This window comes from Hevea brasiliensis, chromosome 3 (genome assembly GCF_030052815.1).
Source record: "Hevea brasiliensis isolate MT/VB/25A 57/8 chromosome 3, ASM3005281v1, whole genome shotgun sequence".
Taxonomy (NCBI): domain Eukaryota; kingdom Viridiplantae; phylum Streptophyta; class Magnoliopsida; order Malpighiales; family Euphorbiaceae; genus Hevea; species Hevea brasiliensis.
The window spans coordinates 27,511,858-27,519,756 of NC_079495.1; positions in this window are offsets into that span (position 1 = coordinate 27,511,858).

Sequence of the window (7,899 nt, forward strand, 5' to 3'; positions counted from 1 at the left end):
GATCTTTGATTAGCTGAGTTGTTGTATTAATTAGAATAAATCATTGGCCTAAAATTAAATTTAATGTCTAAAATATAATTTTTAAGTGCAAGCAAATATAATTAATTATTTATATTTGTCTCAATTTAATTATTTATATAAGATATATTTATACATATAATTACAAGAGTATAGTTAAACAAGGTTATTAATTAAAATTCTACCAATGATGAAGACTCCAAATTTAGGTGGTGACATAAAAGGACAAGTAGCAAATACTCAAGAATATTGAAAAGAGACTACAATTATTAATCACAAATCTCTTGAAAATGGTTTGTCATAAAACACCATGCACTACCAAATAAACCACCAAATGATAAAAGCACAACCAAAATCCAAAATGGATCTTCAAGAGTACTTGAGTTTTTATTCTTTCCTATAAAGCATATAAATAATAAATGGACAAAATCTTTATAATCAAATGCATTTTGCACTTTAGTGTTTTATAATTAATGCTAATATGTTAGAAGTATAAGTTTCACATCGGGGAAAAAACAAAAATTAAAGATTAAAGACAAATGGTTAGATAGCAATATTAATTTAATTAATTATTTTAATATGTAAAGTAATTTAATCACTTATATAAGTCTAAATTAAATTTATAAGACTATATAAATAGTCTAAAGTAATTTAACTCCGCCTAAGTAGTTTGTGCTTAGCCGGTCCCAAGCCCGGATAAAGGAGGAGGGTTGCGGTAGGTGACAACCAGCGTAAAAATTTCGTCACACCTTATGATATGGATTCAAATGATATAAACGTTGGGGCGTCCTCTACTTACAACGCGCTACATCGGAGCCCGGGTGTAGTGAGAAATATGCAAGGGTGTAGGGCGTTCACCGAAAGTGACGCGTCATGCCGACGCCAGGGTGTGGTGTTAAGTGAGCAAGGGTTCCCACATCATGGACGAGTGTGGGTAAAGAAGTTAATCCATAGGACAAATAGTAGAATACATAGTGGAACAGAACACAAAATAGACATAGAAAATAATAAAAGATATCATAGAAAGAGACCAATTAGGAAGGAACAGGATAGGAGGAGGATCAAGGTTGGTACTTGGAATGTTGGATCACTTGCAGAAAAATTAATGGAGCTTGTGAATACCTTGGAAAGGAGAAGGGTGAATATTGCTTGAATTCAGGAGACTAAATGGGTATGAGAGAAAAGCAAGGAAGTGAGTAATTCAGGATACAAACTGTGGTTTACCGGAAAGGAGAGAAACAAGAACGGAGTGGGCATAATCATAGACAAGACATTGAAAGACGCTGTAATAGCTGTGAAAAGAGTAAGAGATAAAATTATACTAATAAAAATAGTACTAGAAGGAGAAACAATAAATGTAGTTAGTGCTTATGCCCCACAAATAGGACTAGATAGTGAGAGTAAACAAAGGTTTTGAGAAGATATGGATGATTTAATGCAAAGCATACCGAATGAAGAGAATGTTTTCATTGGTGGAGATTTGAATGGACATGTAGGAAGTGATAGGCAAGGTTATGAGAATGTTCATGGAGGTTTTGGTTTTGGCAGTCGAAATGAGGAGGGAAAAAGCATCCTGGATTTTGCTATGGCATACGACCTAATACTAGCAAATACCTACTTTATAAAAAGAGAGTCACATTTAGTGACTTTCAAAAGTGGGCAACATAGAAGCCAAATCGACTTCCTCTTAACCGGGAAGACAAATAGAGCTCTATGCAAGGATTGCAAGGTCATTCCAGGAGAGGCTTTAACAAGTCAACATAGGTTGGTGGTCTTGGATGTCAAGTTTAGGAACAATTCAAGTAAGGTCAGAAGAAATAGTGTAGCTCGAACAAAGTGGTGGGAGTTCAAAGGAGTAAAGCAAGTGAAGTTCAAAAATGAGCTTCTTGAGTCCGAAGTATGGAAGCTGGATATGGAGGCCAATGATATGTGGATACAGATGGCATCAAAGATTAGAGAAGTAGCTATAAAAGTACTTGGGAGTCTAAGGACATGGACCACCCTCAAAAGAGAGATGGTGGTGGAATGAGGAAGTACAAAAGGCAGTGAAGAGAAAAGGGAATGGTATAAGAAATTACCTAAATGTGATAATAATGAGGCATATGAACAGTACAAGATAGCAAAGAAAGAGGCAAAAAGGCGATTAGCCAAGCAAGAGCACAGCCTTTGAAAAGTTATATGAGAAACTTGGAACTAAAGAAGGAGAAAGATATTTATAGATTAGCAAGGAGTAGAGAAAGGAAATGTCAAGATCTCAATCAAGTTAGGTGCATTAAGGATAAAGAAGGAAAAGTGTTGGTGAAAGATGAGGACATTAAAGAAAGATGGAGAAATTATTTTAATGATCTCTTTAATAATAGTCAAAATGGAAATAGCGTGAATATAAATTATAGAACAATAGAAAAGAATGTAAATTATACTAGAAGGATTAGATCTTTAGAAGTAAAGGAAGCACTTAAGAGAATGAAAGTAGGTAAAGCCTGTGGACCCGATGAAATACCAATTGAAGTGTGGAAGTATTTGGGAGATATGGGAGTGGCATGGTTAACTAAATTATTTAATAAGATTCTAAACTCAAAGAAAATGCCTGATGAATGGAGGAAGAGTATTTTAGTACCTATTTTTAAAAATAAGTGAGACATACAGAGTTGCTCAAACTATAAGGGAATTAAACTCATGATCCATACTATGAAGTTGTGGGAGAGAGTTGTGGAGCATCGACTACGTCATGATACTTCTATCTCTCTCAATCAATTTGGTTTCATGTCCGGTCGTTCAACTATGGAAGCGATCTTTCTCATTAGAAGCTTGATGGAGAAATATAGAGATGGGAAGAAAGATCTACACATGGTTTTTATTGATTTGGAGAAGGCTTATGATAGTGTTCCAAGAGAGGTCTTATGGAATGCGTTAGAACAAAAGAGGGTATCTATTAGGTACATACAAGTATTGAAAGATATGTATGAAGGAGCAACTACTATTGTGCGCACAGTGGGAGGGGACACAAGAGATTTTCCGATCTCAATTGGATTACACCAAGGATCAGCCATAAGCCCTTACCTTTTACATTAGTTTTAGATGAACTGAAACATATACAAGAGAGTATTCCTTGGTGCATGATGTTTTGCGGATGATATTGTTCTGATAGATGAGACACGAGAAGGAGTCAATAGGAAGCTAGAACTTTGGAGAAGTACTCTAGAGTCAAAGGGTTTTAAGTTAAGTAGAACGAAGACAGAATACATGAATTGCAAGTTCAGTGAAGGCCAAACTGGTGATAGGGAAGGAGTTAGTTTGAATGGAGTGGCACTGTCCCAAAGTAATCACTTTAAATATCTAGGCTCATCCTTCAAGTAGATGGGGGATGTGAGGAGGATGTTAGTCATAGGATTAAAGCCGTATGGTTGAATTGGAGACTTGCCACGTGAGTTTTATTTGATCTTAAGATTCCCAATAATTTAAAAGGAAAATTTTACCGTCTGACCATACGACCAAGCTATGCTATATGGTAGTGAGTGTTGGGCACTGAAAGAGTCGTATGCATCTAAGATAAGAGTTGCAGAGATGAGAATGTTAAGGTGGATGAGTGGTCATACTAGACTAGATAAAGTCCGTAATGAAAGTATTAGAGAAAAGGTAGGAGTGGTGCCAATTGAAGATAAGTTGAGAGAAGGGAGATTGAGGTGGTTTGGTCATGTGAAGTGTAGACATACGGAGGCTCCAGTTAGACAAGTAGAACACATTAGGCTAGAGGATAGAAAGAAAAAAAGGGGTAGACCTAAATTGACTTGGAGAGTAGTACATGACTTAGAAGCATTACACATTTCTGAGGATTTAACCCAAAATCGTTCAGAGTGGAAAAAGCGAATCCATATAGCCGACCCCAAATTTTTGGGATAAAGGCTTAGATGAGTTGAGTTGAGTTGAGTATATAATTGAATCTGTATTAAGTTAATACTAATTACTTATTAAGTGATAATTATATTTAATTTTCTTCTAAAAAATAATAATTTTAGTTGTTAGAAACACTTAATTTAGAAAAAAAAATATTAAAAGAAGTATGTTACACCTCACAAAAATGTTATATTTTAATAAAATTGGTTAATTAAAATAGCTTTTTAATTTTTTTTTAACTTTGAAAATGAAATTAAAAAAAAAAAAGAAAAGATTCCCCGACACATATGAATACATTGTACAAGCTGTCACAGATAATCCACACCAGCAAGATTACAAAACCATGTTTTGTAGAGACATGTAAGAAATTGCCTAGCATTTACATCACCCAACATTTTTTTTTTAATTAGCTCTCGTTAAATTTAAATTTGGGATTTCACGATCCTAAAATTTAATATCACTAAAATAATATATATATATATATATATATATATATATATATATTTTTTTTTTTTTTTTTCCAAAATAGAAACTTCATTGAATAAGAGAGGTGGAGAAGGTCCAATCATGTCAGATGGAAACATGGTGTCCTACAAAGGAACAATCAAGTAGCTAGTGCTTTTTTTGGTTAATTCATCAGCCACCCAATCACACCAACGCCTAACAAAATCAAACTTACAGAACAACCAAGGGACTCAGCTACCAACACCAACTGTACCTCAGACAACAACTGCATGTTTCGATTGCCTTCAGGCTTCAGTGGACTCAAATTACTCCTTTTGCATCACCTTCCAAAATAAAAGTTTAGATGTGTGATGGGATATAGAAACAGTCTCTCCGGAAAATAGAAGTAAAACTACAAGTATTAATACTTTATGAAGTCTATAAATATAGAATATTTTGTGTAATGATCATTCTCTTATGGAATGCACATGATTGAAAGTGATACTAGTAATTTTGATAATAAATAATTTAATTGTTAAAATTGAATAAAATTAAAAATATAGGCTTATTTGTCCTGCAAAAAATAAATTATATATAAAAAATATTTTTTATAAAAATATTTTTTGTGAAAATATTTTTTATTATTTAATTGTAATATTAAACTAATGATATGTATTTATTTCATGTATATATAAATATTTTCATATTCTAATAAAATTATTAAAATTTAAAAAATAAAAATATTTTCTCTTTTAAAAAGAAAAAGCCATCCTCTTTTAAAAAATTTAGTTTTCTTTTTTATTAAAAAATATTTTTAATTAACTTATTTTTTAAAATACTTAAATATTAAAAAATATAAAAAATATTTTTGATGAAACGAATAGAACGTTAACAAAGATTTAAACACTTTCCTCAATAACTATTGAAGATTATTGCAGCATGGAAATGGAATATAAAATAAAATAAAAGGGATAAAGGGAAGACATGTAGGGGAAAGGGCAAATATTATAGGGACGCATGAAGTGTACGATTAGAAATGTATTTGTATACCTAAGCAGAAACCTCACACGTTCTCCTATCAAATTTCTTCGTCAATTTGTCACCACCTTTCTTTCCCTTCTATTGAACAGAAACATCACTCTTGGGATCTTGTCCACTACCTTCTTTTTATTTATTTATTAAATAATTTATTTATTTATTATTATTAACTTAATTTTTATTCACTTCATATTATTGAAAATTTTTTATTTATATTATGTCCGTTATATATTCAAGATATAAAGATATAAAATTTATGTATTTAATATATAAATTTCATTATATATCGTATTTTTTAAATTTATAGTAGATCGAATTTAAATAAGAAAAATTTTATATTATTTTTTTATAATATATTACTCCCTCTGTTCATAAATAATAGTCATATTTAAAATTTTTACAATGAATAAGAAAATAATTAGATAACCTCATTTGTATAAAAAAAAATACTAATAATTTACTTAATTACCCTTATTAAAATTAGAGAAATGATTAGATAATCTCATTTTCAAAAAAAATATTAGTAATTTATTTAATTTTTTTTTTTGAAAATTTAAATAAATGAATATTAACATGACAAATAACTGATTTAATTAAGAAGGGGATGATAATATTAGTTCTACAAATATAAATATCTATTGTATTTACAGAGATAAAGAGTAAAATTATAAAAAAATAGTTAATTCTCCTTAGCCTTCTAAATATAGTAAATAATTTTTTATAAAATAAAAAATTAAATGTGAATATTATTTGTAAACGAAATGAGTGCAATTTTCAAATAATTATAGACTTAAAATTTTGATCTTTGATTATTATCTCAATCACTATCTACAAATCCAATGACAAAAGATAAATTAAATATCATTTCGTGACTTAATTCTTATATTTTGAAAACTATGTTAAAAGGCTTCTACAATTTAAGTTTTTTGTTAAAATTTACAGAATATTTTATTGATTAAAGATAATAAAGTCAATTGAAATTTTATATTTCAAATATATTATTTAAAAAAAAAACTATAATTTTTACAAACCCCACCCTCCTCTCTCTCTCTCTCTCCCCCAAGTTTTGCTCAGTCATCCCCTTTTAGACACCAATTTTGGGTTCAAGACCTAAACTGAACCAAGATTAGCTTGGATCAAATTTGAATTGAGTTCCAAGCGATTTTGAGTCCCTCTCCCCCAAGTCTTCAACTAAAACCAGACTGGAGCTAATGGTTTGAATTGTCAAATTTGATTCCATACAAATCAGATTTTTTTTCTCTTTTTAATATGTGGTAATTTTAGAGAACAACTTGTTGGTCAAACTATTTTTAAATCAGAAACAAAACCCAAAAAAATAACCAAAATTGAAATTGAATATGATCGGAATCAAATGAAAATCGAAATTGAGTGTGTCTTATAGCCCATTCATGCGCTCAAACCCTTTTTGAAGTCATTTAACCCACTCAATTTTAAAAAATAAAAATTTCATATATATATATATATATAATTAAATTACCATATAAAATTTAAAAAATTAATTAATAAATTTAGATTTGTTGATCACTTCATTCTAAACACTAAAACACCTATTATTTAAATATTTAAAAATAAATAATAAAACTTAAAAAATCAAAATTTATCTACTAAAACTCTAACACAATGATCTCTATTTTTTTTTTCAGCTAACTCTTCCTTTATAACTTCATTTATTCTCCATTTCATATTCACATAAACACAATTTTTTCCCATTCTCATCTTTAATTTTTTTTTTTCATTCTCTACTAACTGACTTTTTCTTTTTCTTTTTTCCTTTTCGTTTATGTGTCAACAAAACTAAGTGTACAAACTTAATTTCATAAAGTAAATTTTATTTTTGATTTTATAATTCATATTCTATTATTCTATCAAATAATTAAAAATTAATTATTCTAATGTATTTTAATTATAGATAAACTTTATTTGTTTAATTTCACAATCAATTGACAAATTGATATTTGTTATTTTTTCTACATGAAGGAAGACTGACAAGTACACAAAACAATTTAATTTAATCTTATATTTTTTAAGTATTTTTATTTTATATTTAATAGATTAATAATTATTCTACTCAATTTAAAAAAAATTATTCTACACAATTATTATTATATATTAAAAATTTATATACATTGATATATTACTTTCTTTCAAAGTATATAATTTATTATTGTATATAATATTTTATCTTTAAATTAAATAAAATAAAATTTTTTTATCTCGTTAATTCAATTTCTTGCGTTCGCACTTGGACGCGTGGCGTTTTATTTGAGATAAAACTGTCTTTTTGTTGATAAACATAGAATTACACGCCAATGGTGTGTTTCTTCCTTCCATTACACGTCAAGGTTGTGTAGTATTCTGCTTGAATTGTACTTGATCGTTCCCTGAGTCCCAAAGAAGTACAAATCCCGGGCGTGTCATAGCCTGCTTTCACACGCTATGGCCGTGTTCATTACTGCCTCTGAACTTACTTTCTTCACTCGGGCT